At 36.1% G+C, this 15,603-nt stretch overlaps 2 pseudogenes; one reads left to right on the top strand and one right to left on the bottom strand.

The window, feature by feature from the left end:
- The first annotated feature begins 1,494 nt into the window (after window positions 1–1,494).
- LOC144373133 (Y-box-binding protein 3 pseudogene) lies at window positions 1,495–2,835 on the top strand (annotated as a pseudogene).
- Window positions 2,836–13,762: 10,927 nt separating this feature from the next.
- LOC101958383 (Y-box-binding protein 3 pseudogene) lies at window positions 13,763–15,107 on the bottom strand (annotated as a pseudogene).
- Window positions 15,108–15,603: the final 496 nt, after the last annotated feature.

The following is a 15,603-nucleotide window of genomic DNA, read 5'->3' on the forward strand; positions in this document are numbered from 1 at the left end:
TAAATTCCAAAGATATATCTAAAATTAGTACTCCCTTCTGACTGCTAGACTCTGACATCATTGATATATTTATGTAGATAAATAATGGAAACTTACACCAAATTGATCCACTTTTTATATCTCAATTTCCACCATCTTGGTTCAAACTGTCACTGTCTTTCGCCTGCTTTTTGGCATTGGCTTTACAACTGGTTTCTTCATTATGCTATGTCAAACTTCATCTCTTACTGCATTTGGTCACTCTAAGACTGCTATACTTTTCTCCTTATTTTCTTTGAAAACACCTTATTTATTCTTTCTTCTGTTCTCTAGTCATTAGTCAACCCACTCTTTCATAGCTCCTGGTACTCTCACTCTATTTTTTCAAGCTTTACTCTATTTTAATTGCCAAGGTATTATACATAAGCTAACACTCCTAATTTCCCTGTTTCACTTTTGATATTCTACAATATTTACTTACTGTGCTAATTGTTTATTTCTATAGAATGAATACAACCTCCGCAGGGACAGTAATTTTTGTCTGTTTTTACCATCTTGTTCCCAGAATATGCTTGACAGATAGTATTTAAATAAATAGTTGTTTAATTGTTGATTGAAGAAAATATTTTTTTTCTGCTGAGATTGAAGCCAAAATAAGTCACACAATATTGAAGTGAAGTTATTTACTTATAAAGATTCTTATTTAATTTTTAGCTACTACTTTTTTGTCATAGGAAGAATATTGTGTGGTACAGTGGCATGATAAGATAATAAGTAAGAGACAACCATTTTATTTTAGTTCTAAACAGAATGTTTAGAATTTTAAATTTTCTTTATTTAAATGTGAGTCTAAAGCATTATTTTGGAACTCCATTAATATGTACAATTTTTATTTCAGTATTTTGAGACTAAATTCAGCGCCTCACACATGCTAGGGAAGTACTCTACCACTGAGCCAGTCTGAATATGTTCAATCTGTATAATATTATGACAGTTATGAAAATAAATATACAAATAAAGAAAAAAGAATACACACATATCTTTCATAGTACTTTTGTCACAAAACAACTGGTATTCACTCATTCTGTGTCTGTATATACACAATATATATTTTACATCTTCATAACAAATTCACTTTATACAGGTGGAGAATCATAATTTGGATGCAATAAGTTATATCTGTATCATAATCAATTCAAAATATATTAATTTAGTAAGAACCTATTTTCACCATTGTGCTGAAATATATCAAAGTTGTTTCTGATTATTTCTGCAAACATTTTAAATTTTAAACCATTGAATTGAACTCACAAATTGATCATATGTCCACTATGTTACCTTCTAGAAAATAAATTTCTAGAGTAAGATCCAGCGAGGAGCCCAAGCGCGAGCGCGCAGCCGGAGAGCTCGAGCCGCCTCCGCTGCGAGACGTCCCCTCGGCCACAGCCTCCTGCGCCGCGAGATCCGCACCGGCCTCCCTGAGAGCGAGCCCGGCCGTCGCGACCACTAGCCGCGCCAACCGCCGACCAATCGCCACCGAGGTGCCCGAGTGAGAGCAGAGGAGGCGGCATGAGCGAGGCGGGCGAGGCCACCAGCACCACCACCACCACCCTCCCGCAGGCTCCAGCGGAGGCAGCCGCCGCGGCGCCCCAGGACCTCGCGCCCAAGAGCCCTGTGGACAGCGGTGCGCCCCAGGCCGTGGCTCCCGCGCCCGCCCCCCTCGTCGCAGGAAACCCCGGTGGGGACGCGGCCCCGGCAGCCACGGGCACCGCGGCCCCCGCCCCTTCAGCCACCGCTGGCAGCGAAGACGCAGAGAAAAAAGTTCTCGCCACCAAAGTCCTTGGCACTGTCAAATGGTTCAACGTCAGAAATGGATATGGATTTATAAATCGAAATGACACCAAAGAAGATGTATTTGTACATCAGACTGCCATCAAGAAGAATAACCCACGGAAATATCTGCGTAGTGTAGGAGATGGAGAAACTGTAGAGTTTGATGTGGTTGAAGGAGAAAAGGGTGCTGAAGCAGCCAATGTGACTGGCCCAGATGGAGTTCCTGTGGAAGGGAGTCTATGTGCTGCTGATCGCCGCCGTTATAGACGTGGCTACTAAGGCAGACGCCGTGGACCTCCCCGTAATTACGCTGGGGAGGAGGAGGAGAAAGGGAGCGGCAGCAGTGAAGGATTTGACCCCCCTGCCACTGACGGGCAGTTCTCTGGGGCCCGGAGTCAGCTGCACCGCCCCCAGTATCACCCTCAGTACTGGCAGCAGCGGTTCCCGCCTTACTACGTGGGACAGACCTTTGACCGTCCCAACAGAATGCAGGCTGGTGAGATTGGAGAGATGAAGGATGGAGTCCCCGAGGGAGCACAGCTTCCGGGACCAGTTCATAGAAATCCAACTTATCGCCCAAGGTGCTGTAGGGGACCTCCTCGCCCACGACCTGCCCCAGCTGTTGGAGAGGCTGAAGATAAAGAGAATCAACAAGCAGCCAATGGTCCAAACCAGCCATCTGCTCGCCGTGGATACCGGCGTCGCTATAACTATCGGTGTCGCCCCCGTCCTCCAAATGCTCCTTCACAAGACGGCAAAGAGACCAAGGCAGGTGAAGCACCAACTGAGAATCCTGCTCCAGCCACCGAGCAGAGCAGTGCTGAGTGACACCCAGCTCCCCAGGCACCTTCACCATCAGCAGGGTGACCTAAAGAATTAATGACCATTCAAAAGTAAAGCAAAAAGCACACCCACGACCTTACCAACACCAAAGAAACATCTAAGCAATAAAGTGGAAGACTAACCAAGATTTGGACATTAGAATGTTTACTGTTATTCTTTGAGAAACTAACAACTGCGAAATGAAAATGTCAGCATATTTTTCCAGCAAGCTGCCATTCCGGGAATGTCTGCACAGAGTACGAGAGAGCAACCTCCCCAGTTTCAGCAACCACTAGGTTTATATTTTTTTCCTGGTTTTTACTGTTTTGGTAATATGAATTGAAAGAAAAAATATTAATACCACATGGGGAGAACCCCAACCAAAGAAATCTTAAATATATAGTAAATGCTTTTTTTTTTCTTTTCCTTTTTTGTTCATTTTGGATGCTGGTGCTAAACTTACAAGTGTCATGATTTAAAAAGAAAGTTTATGCCCTTCTTATTTATTTCTAGGATGAGGGGAGGATAACATTTTTGCTTTCTTATGTCACTCTCTTTGAAAATGTGCATATGAATTCCTCAAAAATAAAATTTTTACCCTTCAAAGGAAAAAATAAAGAAAATGAATTTCTAAAACTTTCAATTGACTCCAGGAAATTAATGAAAAAATCATATATGCAATGAAATTATCTGAACAGAATCTATTATTTGTCATGAGATGAAATTTATGAATAATCTGCATCATTTATTTGTTTAGGATTATTTTGTTAATGAAACTAATTTATCTATTCATTCACTTTTACTTATTATATATGGACAAGTAAACAGCTCATAGAACATAAGTGAAATGATCTCAGTCAGTCATTAGATCCAAATGCACAGTAATACTTGACAGATGATAGGTAAACATAGCTTTAGAAGATTTATTTATGCACTGTATCCTTCATTTAGGATTACTGTGTATTATTGATGTTAGCACATTTTTAAAAAATCTTTGAAACTTCTCCAAAGAAGCAAAGAGAACACTACCAAGTATTGTCAAAAATTCCCTTTATAAGCTATCTAGAGATTAATCAAAGATTTTCAGCTACCCAAGGAGCACTACTCAAGAAAACGAAACAAACAAAAAACTTAATAACCTACATAAGAACAAAGATCTCTGCTGTTATCTTAATATGTCCTAATCCATGGACAAACTACCAAGCTCTACAATAGTCTTGAAGACCAACAGCCCATAATTGTTGTAAGAATAGTATTCTGCCAATCATTGAATGAAACAGAAAAAGGAAGAAAACTTTAAAAGTCCTGGAACCAAAAAACATCATCACTTGAGTTAACCAGTGTTTCCTTGGAAAACTTCACTTTGCAAGGCTATTTTAGTTGACCTTGCTCTGAGCTCACCAGTGCAAATACCATTTACCCTAAGAGCATATATCAAAACAATTTAAAGATTTTTTTAAATGTGGGTAAATTTGCAAGAATCAGTAGGTTACAAGGCTTAAAGAGGAAAAGGGGGCTTTGAAAAGCTTTAACATTATCCTCTCCAGAAGGCCACACACTTATGGAGGACTATAAAATATTGAGGACTGTGAGTATACTCTAGAAAGACAGAGAAGTCCCTAAACTTTCACATATGAGAAACTTGAGATGGCACAAAAAGGAAGCAAAGGCTAAGGCAGACTTGAAAACTGCCTGGCTGAGTGTTAAGGGCATGCTCCAACAGGTACAAACAAGCTCCTTGGAAAAGTTGAAGGCACTTATTGGTTCTAGGCATTTAAGGACTCTATTCAATCATTAGATCACCATTAAGCTAACTGAACAGAGGAAATTTCTTTTTTTCCTTCTTCCTTCATTGTTTCATTCTTTGTTCTTTTTTTGGGGGGGGAGGGAGTACCAGGGATTAAACTCAGGGGCATTTGACCATTGTGCCACATTGCCAGCCCTAGTTTGTATTTGTTTTTTGTTTTTGTTTTTGTTTTTTTTTTTTTTTTTTTTTTTTCCTAGAGGCAGGGTCTCACTGAGTTGCTTAGATCCTCACTTTTGCTGAGGCTGGCTTTGAACTCAAAATCCTATTGAGCTTCTGGGATTATAGGCATTTACCACCAAGTCCAGGATTGAACCCAGGAGAATTTAACCACTGAGCCTCATCCCCAGCTCCCCACCTGCTTTTTTAAATTTTTAAATTTTTGACACAGGGTCAAATTCTTGCTAAGTTGCTTAAGATCTCACTAAATTTCTGAGGCTGGATTTGAACTTGCAATCCTCTTGCCTCAGTCTCCTGAGCTGCTGGGATTACAGGTGTGTGCCACTGTGCCAGGCACAGAGACAATTCAGTAAAATATATTACCTAAATATTATTCAGAGGGAAAATGAAGCACCTTAATGCAGAAAAAGCACTTTACAAAATCTAACACTCTTTCATAAAAAAAAATCCATTAAACTAGGAGTAAAAGGGAACTTAACCAACCTGCTGAAGGGCATTTATGGAAAACTAACAGATAACATTATCTTAAATGGTGAAAAGTTGAAAAATTTCCTTCGTGATTGTAACAAGACAAAGATGCCTAGACACTATTGCCTCTTTTATTCCGTGTTTTAGGTATTATAAAGTTCTAGAAATTTGTACTTAATTAAAATGCATATTTTTATCTTATTTTATTGAACACATGCATAGTAGTCATCACATTTAACAATAAGACTATTTAAAGATAATTTTTATACATCCCCTTAAACTTGTTCATGTTCCCCTTTCCTCCTTGAAAGTATTTTATCAATATTATTTACGTTAGAATACCCAGAATACATATGTTAAACATATGATATTGTTCAATCTATACTGAGAATTGCCTTTCCAGAGAGATTAATGTTGCTTACTCTGGTTATAATTTTGTTTTAAGTGCATGAAAAAAAAAGGAGAATAATCTTTACGGGGTATCATCTCTGACTATTTAAATACTGACTTATTGTTAAATTTTAAAAAATGGCAATTGCTCTTCTAGTCTTAGGTAGAAAATAAATAATTAATAAAATTTCTGATTCTTAGAGTAATTTATGTGTTTGTGTGTGTATACATATACTTTATTTGCTCCCAACCATGCCTCTTACAATCTGTGTGGAAGAGATATGAGTTTTTTTAATTTATTTCATTCTATAATTTTCATTTCTAAATAGGAGTGCGCATACATAATAAAGCCTTTAGCAATAGAAGATATGCATATCCATATTTTTCAATCCTATAATAACATAGAAATGTGCACATTTTCATCTTTCTTTAAAATTTAATGAAATGTATCCACAAAATCTCAAATATGTCTTCTTTTCTCTGAACAATTTGTTTAGTTCATTTACTTGGCAATTATATTAACATTTAATAAAATACATATTATGAAAAACTACTCAAAGTGGCAATTTTCAAAATGATTGTGTCTATAATGTGGAACAAATATTAAAGGTATGAAAATGTATTCTAATGAATACTTCAAGATGTATGGTAAAATGTAAGTCATTTTGTGGTTTCCCAGAAAGGGATTCTGGGTTTGGAATTACTTACTTCCTTATATATTTTAAATGGGTCACTGAAGACAGTATCTATACCTGATTTCCTTGTGGGAAGGTTTTTAAAAATCTTTCAATTTCAGTAATATATCCATTTTTCCACTTTCTTTGTACTATTCATATTATCTTTTTTTTTCTCTCCTTGTTTATATAGACATGTCCATTTTATCTAAAATTTCAAATTTGCTGATTGAATTTATGCATATTATCCAGTTTTATTCAGATATCAGTTTCATTTCTTTTTATCTCATTATGATTTTTTCTTGCTTCTTTTTCATTGATTTTACTTGTTCAAGCAATTAAATGTATTTTTGATAAATAAACATTAGATTAATTATCTGTATTTTTTATATTATTAAATTCACATTATTTTTATATTTTATTGTTAAATATGCTTATCTTTCCTTTAACATTTTGAAACAAATGTTTACTGAATTTTAGCTTTTTCTATTTTCTGATAATACATGTTTTAAAGCTTCAGACTCCCTCTAAAACACAGTTTCCATGCATCTCAAGTTTTGATATATCATATTCTAATACAGTATATGTAACATTTTTAAGTTTCATTGTGATCTCTGCCTTAGGAACACACCATACTTAAAAGCATTTTCTTTTTAAAACATAAAAAATCTTTTGCTTTTAATATTTAGGTTTACTTTACTCTGTACTCACAAAATGTTCTTATTTTATTTTTTGGAAATCTGTTAAGACTTTTTTTTGAAGTGCCAGTCATTTCATTTAAATGTACAATGTGTGAGTGAAAATATTAGGTATTTGAGGAAGACCAATAGAGTGAAGAAAGAGCCTCAAGAGTAAGAGAGGAGGGGAGGGCACTGGAAATCCTGGGGCTAAAAATCTGCAAGATCATGCTATGTTCATGCATGGACATACTGCAATGGATCTCATTTTTATATGAAAATAATGAATAATAACAACAATAATTGATCTGTATAGTACAGCAAGTGGATCATGTGGAGAGAGGAAGAGAGGGAAAGGAAAGGTATTAAAGAATGAGATTGATCAAATTATGTTATGTGCATGTGCAAATAAAGAATAATAAATACAACTGTTGTGTATACTCTAATGAACCTAAAACATCATAATGAATCTTAAAAATAGGAATGTATAGATTTAGAATACAATCATAAACGTTATTAGGTCAAGTTTGATGTTCAGGTTACCTGATTTTGCAGTATCTTGATTTTGACATTATTTTGCTACTCATACCTTACTACATAATATGTGCTAGAACCTTCTACTCTGAGAGCAAACTTAACAATATCCCCCTGTAGATAATCAATGTTTAGTATGTAAATTCAGGCTAACATATAGTTGCATAAAATTATGTTTTGCTTTACTTCATAAGTACATCAAACACCTCATAACATTTTTTTATCTGTACTAATTATTTTTATCTCAAAATCTACATTTTTGATGTCACTATCTTTACAACTTTCTTTTGATTAGCTTTTGTGTCTATCCTTTAGATTAAAAATGCCAAAGAGGATACAGCTAGGTTTGTGTTTCTATCTTGTTGGATTACTTGTGTCTTTTAACGGAAAAGATTACTGCATTTATGTTTACCATAATCACAACTATTTTAAATATTGAATTGATGAGATTTACACTCCATTTACACTCCTTTTTGTCCTATGTGGCTTACAATTATTTTTTTGTTCCTTTTTTCTTAATTTTTAAATCATCATGGTTGTATCTATTATTTAGAAAGCTATGCACTCTTTTATTGCTCTTTCAGGTGCTACCCTAGTAATTTTAGACTGGACTCACAAAGTCAATCATTCTCTACACATTTTTCTTCTTTTTTTTCTATTTCCTCATATTTTATTGGCACATTATAGTTATACATATTGATGGGATTTGTCATATATTCATACATGCACACAATCTAAAAATACAATTTGGCCGATTGTCATTCCCCAGTATTTCCCTCCTACCTCTGTGCTTCTTACCTCTTGGTCTTTTTTTCTCAACTGATCTCCCTTTGAATTTTAAGAAATCCACCCCCATCTTCATTTACCTTTTTTCTCTCTAGCTTCTTCATATGAGAGAAAACACGGGACCCATAACCTTCTGAGTTGGACTTGTTTTGCTTAACATGATTGTCTCTAGTTCCATCCTTTCTATTCTTAAATGATAGAAATGCATTATAAAACTTATTTAAATATATCCCCCTTCTGACTTATACATCAATGCTGTAGAGTTCACTAATTTATTTACATATATATATATATATATATATATATATATATATATATATATATAAATTCTTGAAAGGGGCAGTGACACATGCCCGTAATCCCAGCGGCTCCAGCAGCTAAGGCAGGAGAATCACAAGTTCAAAGCCAGAATCAGCAACAGCAAGGAACTAAGCAGTTCTGTGAGACCCTATCTCTAAATAAAATACAAAATAGGGCTGTGGATGTGGCTCAATGGTTGAGTGCCCCTGAGTTCAATCCCAAATGCTCCTTCTCTCCCAGACAAAATTCTTAAGCAATAATAATAATACCTTTAAGCAGTCAATATTCATTTATTCTGAATAGAATATTTATTCTTTTTTATTGATTTTCAGTGCTATCAGCATCTCCAAGCTGCTCTGTGGAGTCACATTTCTTCCTAAAACCTACTGTAAGCATTTTCTGTAGGGTAAATAATTCATTAATAAATTCCCCCCTTTTTGTCCATCTTAAATATCTATTTTTCCATCACTTTAGAAGAATATTTCATTTGATATAGAGTCCAATGATGTAAGTTTTCATTGCAAGTGTTATAAAGCTTCACTTAATTTTTTAGCTTGGACATCTGCTAACAATCTAACTGCTCTTCCTTGAAAGGAGGTTGGCTCCATTGCATATTTGTCCTCAGTATGTTACATTTTCACTCTAATGTGCCAAAGTAGCTATTTAACTTATATCATGCAAAACTACCATAACAATTTAGTGTGTATTCTCCATGGGATGTTTACATGTAGTCTGGGCAGTTGAATTTAATTTGCATTCTCATGAGCTCTCCTCAGGTTATCTTCTTCATGACAATGAGAATATTATATAATGTACTTCTTTAACTCTTATACTACATATTTATACAGTATTTTTTATATTAATGTAGCCATATCTTCTCTTTTTGAAAAAAAGATACTCATTATGTGCATAGAATATCCTTTTCCATCATTCACTTTTAGCTTAGATCTAAAGTAAAGTTCTGCAGATTGAAAATCCTTGTATTTTTACTGGAAAGCTTAATCCATTTACAATTAAGGTAGTTAAGCAAAAAAAATAATAATAATAATGATAGGAAAAAACTTACTTTTGCAAATCTGCTATTTGTTTCATTATATTTCACAGATCTGTTGTCCTTTTTCTCCATTACTGCATTTCTTGAGTTTAGTTGATTCTTGGAGGTGGTGGGTAAGGACACATTTTGATTCTTTTCTCATTTCCTTTTGTATAATTCTATAAATATTTTCTTTGTAGTGTGTGATAGATAATTGTATGTATCACCTTGACTGGCTACAGTGTGCTAAATGTTTGGTTAAACATTATTCTTTGCATGTTAGGGTGACTTGGATGAGACTAATATTTGAATTGGTACACAGAGTAGATTTTTCTCCCTAATTATAAGTAAACAGAAATTTACAGGAATTTGATAAGTGATCTATTATTTATTGAATCTAAGAAGACATAATTCTTAGCAGGTGAAATAATTGGGCTTCTTAGCATTTTCTACTTCCTAATAGGTCTGTCATCAAATAAAATATATAAAATTTTAGAATTCCTCAGTAGTCATTATTAAGAGTTCACAGACTCCATAAGAAGGTCCGCAGACCTTGATATTATCTTAGACAATACAAAATAATAAGGCTAAGTAAATTTTACACAATTATACTTTAATTTAGGAAATAAAATAAAAATTTAAATAACATAATGAATTCATAAGACTTTTACCAGAAGTGAAAGAGTTTTATTTATGTTTCAAATTATTCTGTTTCAAGTTATTCAAATTAATCACACTTCTTTCAGGAAATTAATGGTGCTGAAGTTTTCTGTGGATTGTGGTACATAAAATAATTTTCTTGAATAGTTATGTGACATCATATTTTCTAATAAAACTTTTTCATGTGAAATTGACAGACCTGTAAAGTAATAATGTAAATTATCAAAATACTCCAAAGTAGACATTCACTGGGATCAGAATTAAATTTATGTGTAAAGGAAACCACAAAATGACTTACATTTTACCATACATCTTGAAGTATTCATTAGAATACATTTTCATACCTTTAATATTTGTTCCACATTATAGACACAATCATTTTGAAAATTGCCACTTTGAGTAGTTTTTCATAATATGTATTTTATTAAATGTTAATATAATTGCCAAGTAAATGAACTAAACAAATTGTTCAGAGAAAAGAAGACATATTTGAGATTTTGTGGATACATTTCATTAAATTTTAAAGAAAGATGAAAATGTGCACATTTCTATGTTATTATAGGATTGAAAAATATGGATATGCATATCTTCTATTGCTAAAGGCTTTATTATGTATGCGCACTCCTATTTAGAAATGAAAATTATAGAATGAAATAAATTAAAAAAACTCATATCTCTTCCACACAGATTGTAAGAGGCATGGTTGGGAGCAAATAAAGTATATGTATACACACACAAACACATAAATTACTCTAAGAATCAGAAATTTTATTAATTATTTATTTTCTACCTAAGACTAGAAGAGCAATTGCCATTTTTTAAAATTTAACAATAAGTCAGTATTTAAATAGTCAGAGATGATACCCCGTAAAGATTATTCTCCTTTTTTTTTTCATGCACTTAAAACAAAATTATAACCAGAGTAAGCAACATTAATCTCTCTGGAAAGGCAATTCTCAGTATAGATTGAACAATATCATATGTTTAACATATGTATTCTGGGTATTCTAACGTAAATAATATTGATAAAATACTTTCAAGGAGGAAAGGGGAACATGAACAAGTTTAAGGGGATGTATAAAAATTATCTTTAAATAGTCTTATTGTTAAATGTGATGACTACTATGCATGTGTTCAATAAAATAAGATAAAAATATGCATTTTAATTAAGTACAAATTTCTAGAACTTTATAATACCTAAAACACGGAATAAAAGAGGCAATAGTGTCTAGGCATCTTTGTCTTGTTACAATCACGAAGGAAATTTTTCAACTTTTCACCATTTAAGATAATGTTATCTGTTAGTTTTCCATAAATGCCCTTCAGCAGGTTGGTTAAGTTCCCTTTTACTCCTAGTTTAATGGATTTTTTTTTATGAAAGAGTGTTAGATTTTGTAAAGTGCTTTTTCTGCATTAAGGTGCTTCATTTTCCCTCTGAATAATATTTAGGTAATATATTTTACTGAATTGTCTCTGTGCCTGGCACAGTGGCACACACCTGTAATCCCAGCAGCTCAGGAGACTGAGGCAAGAGGATTGCAAGTTCAAATCCAGCCTCAGAAATTTAGTGAGATCTTAAGCAACTTAGCAAGAATTTGACCCTGTGTCAAAAATTTAAAAATTTAAAAAAGCAGGTGGGGAGCTGGGGATGAGGCTCAGTGGTTAAATTCTCCTGGGTTCAATCCTGGACTTGGTGGTAAATGCCTATAATCCCAGAAGCTCAATAGGATTTTGAGTTCAAAGCCAGCCTCAGCAAAAGTGAGGATCTAAGCAACTCAGTGAGACCCTGCCTCTAGGAAAAAAAAAAAAAAAAAAAAAAAAAAAAAAAAAAAAAAAAAAAAAAACAACAAAAACAAAAACAAAAAACAAATACAAACTAGGGCTGGCAATGTGGCACAATGGTCAAATGCCCCTGAGTTTAATCCCTGGTACTCCCTCCCCCCCCAAAAAAAGAACAAAGAATGAAACAATGAAGGAAGAAGGAAAAAAAGAAATTTCCTCTGTTCAGTTAGCTTAATGGTGATCTAATGATTGAATAGAGTCCTTAAATGCCTAGAACCAATAAGTGCCTTCAACTTTTCCAAGGAGCTTGTTTGTACCTGTTGGAGCATGCCCTTAACACTCAGCCAGGCAGTTTTCAAGTCTGCCTTAGCCTTTGCTTCCTTTTTGTGCCATCTCAAGTTTCTCATATGTGAAAGTTTAGGGACTTCTCTGTCTTTCTAGAGTATACTCACAGTCCTCAATATTTTATAGTCCTCCATAAGTGTGTGGCCTTCTGGAGAGGATAATGTTAAAGCTTTTCAAAGCCCCCTTTTCCTCTTTAAGCCTTGTAACCTACTGATTCTTGCAAATTTACCCACATTTAAAAAAATCTTTAAATTGTTTTGATATATGCTCTTAGGGTAAATGGTATTTGCACTGGTGAGCTCAGAGCAAGGTCAACTAAAATAGCCTTGCAAAGTGAAGTTTTCCAAGGAAACACTGGTTAACTCAAGTGATGATGTTTTTTGGTTCCAGGACTTTTAAAGTTTTCTTCCTTTTTCTGTTTCATTCAATGATTGGCAGAATACTATTCTTACAACAATTATGGGCTGTTGGTCTTCAAGACTATTGTAGAGCTTGGTAGTTTGTCCATGGATTAGGACATATTAAGATAACAGCAGAGATCTTTGTTCTTATGTAGGTTATTAAGTTTTTTGTTTGTTTCGTTTTCTTGAGTAGTGCTCCTTGGGTAGCTGAAAATCTTTGATTAATCTCTAGATAGCTTATAAAGGGAATTTTTGACAATACTTGGTAGTGTTCTCTTTGCTTCTTTGGAGAAGTTTCAAAGATTTTTTAAAAATGTGCTAACATCAATAATACACAGTAATCCTAAATGAAGGATACAGTGCATAAATAAATCTTCTAAAGCTATGTTTACCTATCATCTGTCAAGTATTACTGTGCATTTGGATCTAATGACTGACTGAGATCATTTCACTTATGTTCTATGAGCTGTTTACTTGTCCATATATAATAAGTAAAAGTGAATGAATAGATAAATTAGTTTCATTAACAAAATAATCCTAAACAAATAAATGATGCAGATTATTCATAAATTTCATCTCATGACAAATAATAGATTCTGTTCAGATAATTTCATTGCATATATGATTTTTTCATTAATTTCCTGGAGTCAATTGAAAGTTTTAGAAATTCATTTTCTTTATTTTTTCCTTTGAAGGGTAAAAATTTTATTTTTGAGGAATTCATATGCACATTTTCAAAGAGAGTGACATAAGAAAGCAAAAATGTTATCCTCCCCTCATCCTAGAAATAAATAAGAAGGGCATAAACTTTCTTTTTAAATCATGACACTTGTAAGTTTAGCACCAGCATCCAAAATGAACAAAAAAGGAAAAGAAAAAAAAAAGCATTTACTATATATTTAAGATTTCTTTGGTTGGGGTTCTCCCCATGTGGTATTAATATTTTTTCTTTCAATTCATATTACCAAAACAGTAAAAACCAGGAAAAAAAATATAAACCTAGTGGTTGCTGAAACTGGGGAGGTTGCTCTCTCGTACTCTGTGCAGACATTCCCGGAATGGCAGCTTGCTGGAAAAATATGCTGACATTTTCATTTCGCAGTTGTTAGTTTCTCAAAGAATAACAGTAAACATTCTAATGTCCAAATCTTGGTTAGTCTTCCACTTTATTGCTTAGATGTTTCTTTGGTGTTGGTAAGGTCGTGGGTGTGCTTTTTGCTTTACTTTTGAATGGTCATTAATTCTTTAGGTCACCCTGCTGATGGTGAAGGTGCCTGGGGAGCTGGGTGTCACTCAGCACTGCTCTGCTCGGTGGCTGGAGCAGGATTCTCAGTTGGTGCTTCACCTGCCTTGGTCTCTTTGCCGTCTTGTGAAGGAGCATTTGGAGGACGGGGGCGACACCGATAGTTATAGCGACGCCGGTATCCACGGCGAGCAGATGGCTGGTTTGGACCATTGGCTGCTTGTTGATTCTCTTTATCTTCAGCCTCTCCAACAGCTGGGGCAGGTCGTGGGCGAGGAGGTCCCCTACAGCACCTTGGGCGATAAGTTGGATTTCTATGAACTGGTCCCGGAAGCTGTGCTCCCTCGGGGACTCCATCCTTCATCTCTCCAATCTCACCAGCCTGCATTCTGTTGGGACGGTCAAAGGTCTGTCCCACGTAGTAAGGCGGGAACCGCCGCTGCCAGTACTGAGGGTGATACTGGGGGCGGTGCAGCTGACTCCGGGCCCCAGAGAACTGCCCGTCAGTGGCAGGGGGGTCAAATCCTTCACTGCTGCCGCTCCCTTTCTCCTCCTCCTCCCCAGCGTAATTACGGGGAGGTCCACGGCGTCTGCCTTAGTAGCCACGTCTATAACGGCGGCGATCAGCAGCACATAGACTCCCTTCCACAGGAACTCCATCTGGGCCAGTCACATTGGCTGCTTCAGCACCCTTTTCTCCTTCAACCACATCAAACTCTACAGTTTCTCCATCTCCTACACTACGCAGATATTTCCGTGGGTTATTCTTCTTGATGGCAGTCTGATGTACAAATACATCTTCTTTGGTGTCATTTCGATTTATAAATCCATATCCATTTCTGACGTTGAACCATTTGACAGTGCCAAGGACTTTGGTGGCGAGAACTTTTTTCTCTGCGTCTTCGCTGCCAGCGGTGGCTGAAGGGGCGGGGGCCGCGGTGCCCGTGGCTGCCGGGGCCGCGTCCCCACCGGGGTTTCCTGCGACGAGGGGGGCGGGCGCGGGAGCCACGGCCTGGGGCGCACCGCTGTCCACAGGGCTCTTGGGCGCGAGGTCCTGGGGCGCCGCGGCGGCTGCCTCCGCTGGAGCCTGCGGGAGGGTGGTGGTGGTGGTGCTGGTGGCCTCGCCCGCCTCGCTCATGCCGCCTCCTCTGCTCTCACTCGGGCACCTCGGTGGCGATTGGTCGGCGGTTGGCGCGGCTAGTGGTCGCGACGGCCGGGCTCGCTCTCAGGGAGGCCGGTGCGGATCTCGCGGCGCAGGAGGCTGTGGCCGAGGGGACGTCTCGCAGCGGAGGCGGCTCGAGCTCTCCGGCTGCGCGCTCGCGCTTGGGCTCCTCGCTGGATCTTACTCTAGAAATTTATTTTCTAGAAGGTAACATAGTGGACATATGATCAATTTGTGAGTTCAATTCAATGGTTTAAAATTTAAAATGTTTGCAGAAATAATCAGAAACAACTTTGATATATTTCAGCACAATGGTGAAAATAGGTTCTTACTAAATTAATATATTTTGAATTGATTATGATACAGATATAACTTATTGCATCCAAATTATGATTCTCCACCTGTATAAAGTGAATTTGTTATGAAGATGTAAAATATATATTGTGTATATACAGACACAGAATGAGTGAATACCAGTTGTTTTGTGACAAAAGTACTATGAAAGATATGTGTGTATTCTTTTTTCTTTA

Source organism: Ictidomys tridecemlineatus, unplaced genomic scaffold, assembly GCF_052094955.1.
Source record: "Ictidomys tridecemlineatus isolate mIctTri1 unplaced genomic scaffold, mIctTri1.hap1 Scaffold_252, whole genome shotgun sequence".
Lineage (NCBI taxonomy): Eukaryota > Metazoa > Chordata > Mammalia > Rodentia > Sciuridae > Ictidomys > Ictidomys tridecemlineatus.